This window comes from Mus musculus, chromosome 11 (genome assembly GCF_000001635.26).
Source record: "Mus musculus strain C57BL/6J chromosome 11, GRCm38.p6 C57BL/6J".
Taxonomy (NCBI): domain Eukaryota; kingdom Metazoa; phylum Chordata; class Mammalia; order Rodentia; family Muridae; genus Mus; species Mus musculus.
This window is the reverse complement of record NC_000077.6, coordinates 31,863,619-31,867,617: the sequence shown is the minus strand read 5'-3', so window position 1 is coordinate 31,867,617 and position 3,999 is coordinate 31,863,619.

Here is a 3,999-nt window from a genome sequence, read left to right as displayed (position 1 = left end):
CTCTGGCCCCCTAGAGCTCTAATGTCCTCACTACTGCTTTTGAAGCATACATTGCCAGCCATTTCCAAATAGCCCACACCCAAGCTACCTAGAAGCCTATCTAATGACTTTAGCAGTCATAGCCTCCACCCAAGGCTGTTTATATTGTGTACAGTGCAGTTCCATAAGGTACCATAGACTAGTATATGAATGAGATCCACAAGAGTTATACAGTACATGGGCCCTGGTACCTTTCCTTTCTATAAAACATAGGGACACATTAAAAAGTATGGCACCCCTACGGAAGAAGCTACCAGATACTAACATAAATGATATAAGCTCATATCTATGCATGCAGAAATATTTAAAGCAATTTATCTTTTTAGAGTCAGCAACCCAGAAGGTTTTTAACTGAATTGAAGAACTTAGTGTCTTTAGTATTGGTTTTAGTAAAAAGGTAAGTCTAGACAGGTATAAAGGCTGACTGTATAGGAAATGAATACTCAATAGCTACTTGACTAGCAACATTAATGAGCTTCCTAATAAAATGCCACGATACACTTTTTAATGAATATAAAGATCTCAAGGGTTAAAGGCAACTCCTGTGAAGGCAAAGAGAGGATGGGATAACTTTGAATCATCTCATTTAGGAGTGCCTGCAACTCGCTATCATAAAGTGAGCTAGAGGTGGAGCCAACCCCCAGCACAGATTTTTTCTCAAATTCCACTTCTGCTCTTCACTGAGACCCAGAACTGGAAAATGGTGCATATCTACTTAGAACACACCATTTTTAATGACTAATGATAGGTTGTTTTCTTCTCTTGCTTGATGTTCTGTAATGTGTGCAAGCCTCTGAGTTTTCCTCCCACCTTCCCGCAGAGTTCTGGCACAGAGCACTAATTAACAAGCTGTTTGGGTGGGAATAGCCAGCTTCTTTAATGCATCCTTACCAAACAACTGGTTTGAAAAGGTGAGGCGCAGCATGGAGACATGCTGCCCATGAAGTGCCTCATCCTGCAGACATAGGTTAGCAAGAGCAGGGCTGCCTCTTGCAAACTCAGCCAGGCATCACACACAGAGTAACTTGGTCTCTCTCAGGACTCTAGCCCCCTATGTGGGCAGGATGCTGATCTCTATCTCATCTCTATCAAATCTTGCTGCTTTGAGTAGATTCACTTTGTCTTGCGTCGAAACCGTTGATCATGCTGCCAACTATAGGGTCCAGAGAACAGAAAATTGTTAGTCAGGGATCACAATTCGTTCCAATATATAAATAAACTCACAAATACTGGTCTAGCTGGTCTTACGATTTGGTCATGTCTGAAATTCATATTGCAAAGAGAACCTCAATTCTGAATTTTGTTTTCTATATTAAAAATGTGCTATCTATCTATGGAAGAGGGTGACTAAAAATGATTCTTATCTTTTGTGTCCAAATTTCTTCCTCTCCTATCCTATGAACATATGTTACTAGCAAATATTAGTCTATGGGAACTCATAAAATGCAGATTCCCAGGCTGGGCTCCAAGATACAGGAGATCATGCTTTTGTTGTTTGTTGAGTCAGAGTCTCTCCGTGTAGCCTCAGCTATCCTGGAACTCGATGTAGACCAAGCTGGCCTCAGACTCACAGAGCTCTGCCTAACTGTGCTGGCTTAATCTTTGGGGTTTTTTTCTCACAGCATCTTCTTATAACATTACAAGGTAGAACAGGCTTCTTCGTGATAATGTAAGAACACAGAGAAGCCAAATTAAGAGTTGGTAAAACAATAATGCCCCTTTGTACATAGAATAGTTTGGGGACTAAAAGAGAGTTGATGCAGTGAGTGGTTTTCAGGACTCATGAGACCTAGGGTTTCTCTTCCATGACTCTTCTCTCCTCAAAGTGTACCTTACCCCTTATAGCCAAGATGTGTGGTCTGTGTTCCAGACTGGAGGGCAGAGAAGGAGATGAAGAGTGATATAAGTCTTCTCTTTGAGGAGGCTTTTCAGAAGATGCAGGCATCACTTCCATTCTCCCTTTGGCCACAACAGACCACATGGAAGGAGTCAGAAAGCATGGCTGTGTAGGTGTTCCCTAACTCTCTGTTAAAAGTCGGGCTCTGCCAGAAGAAACAACGAAGAACAAAGGAATGGGGCCTCAGCAACCTTTTTAAATCCTTTTTCTTTCTAATGATGTATTATAGCTTAGATTGGCCTTGAATGCCTCTTCCCTCTTCCCTCCACTTACAGATTAATGAGGTTGCTGACAGATAACCTCCAAGGCCAGCTTGTAGACTACCTGTAAGGCTCTGTTCTTCAGGGCTCCTCACCTCCGATTGGCCTCCTACATATTAAGGACTCCAATAGTCTCTGTCCTCTCTAAAAGAATTGCCAGTCCCTGGGAACTGCATAATAGATGTGCCTGAGTCTAGCCATTGTATTCCCTTGTGTCTATATAACCAGGTATCAATAAACAATGCTCAAAAAAACCCCAAACAAACAAAAAAGGTCTGGCTCTGCTATTAAAGCAAAGTGACAGGTGGTTGAGTGTTGGGCTCTCAGAAGCAGCAAGGTTTAGTGACTTGCTCACAGTCTTGCAGCCATTGATTTCATAGGAAACTGGGGCCTGACAAAAGGCCTTATGTGGAATCATATAGCTGGTTTTTCACAGGAATCTTTGCTAGGTGCTCTCTACCTGGCCCTGTGGCCCTCGGGTTTCCAGGTGATGCTGGCAATGTTGATTTGGTGAAAACACTTTGAGAACTGGACTATAGGGTTTGGCTCTCATCTGGGTTTTGCGGGGTAATGGGCTCATGCAGCCCATTGTCTGCATTGCCCTCCTTCACTCCCACCCTCCTCCTGTTTTCTCTAGCTCACTCATCCTTTGGCCACCTACACCAACCTTAAGACATCGTCCCAACCTTCTTCTGATCCATCCTTAAGGTTTTTGTTTTTGTTTTTGTTTTCCTTTACCTTTCCTTACCATTTATTTTCTTCTCTCCTCCTTTGGATCTAGTATGATCGTGTCTCATCTTGTATATTTGTTTCTTTCTCTCATTTGTTCATTCTTTTGTCAAAGCAATCTTCAGACTTAATGCCTGGCTTTGTTCACAGAATCTTTATGGGGGAAATCTAATTATATTACTATACGATTGAAGTGTTTTCAGTGGCTATCATGTGTATTCAACTCCGATCAAACCTTGATGATTTTCATTCTGAAATCACCATTTGTCTTACTTGATATTTTTCTGTTACTTAGCTTATTTCAAAAAACGTAAATATATTTTTAAAGAAACAGAGATTTAAAAGCCTAGTATCACTTAGTATCACCAAAAAACAATTCTGAGAATTATACCAATGGGAACAAAGGATGGTATTGACTTTCTCCTAGACCCTGTGTGCATGTCAAAGGCCCTGGCTTTGAGAGCTTCTGTTTTGAAGGAAAGAGTAATAAGGTGGGAGAGGATTTTAAAGAGGTACTAGTCTAAATTGTGTCAGATCCTCTTACAGTAAGTACTGGAAAGGAATAGTGAAGTTCCTCATTGTATGATTCAATGTCCTGCCTTTGTCTGTGCACCACAGTCACCTCACTTACCCTGTAGAAAGTCTTTCGTTGTTTGAAAGCCAATGCCCAACTCTTAGAATGTAGTGAAAGGGCCCATCACTTGTTACTTGCCACCTGACCTCTCTTGTCTTCTCCTGGGTCACTGCCCAGCACCCTGCAAGACTTGTCTCAGAACCTCTCTTGCTGCTGTCCTGGGACACTGTCTCACAAGACTTGTCTCAGAACCTCTCTTGCTGCTGTGTGGGACACTGTCCCACAAGACTTGTCTCCATGAACTGAACTCTGAGCCATGAGTGCCATTTGCTATAAGCAACAAAACATAGGCAACAGCGCTCTGGGCCATTTGAAGAGATTTCTGTCACACCTAAAGAAGACTATGTGTGTTTGCTGATGCTGGCCGGCTAGTGATGTCAGGGTTCTTGGCTTTCTTTGAGGTCATAAAATGTCAATTCCAGTCCCCAGGCCCAGTTGTC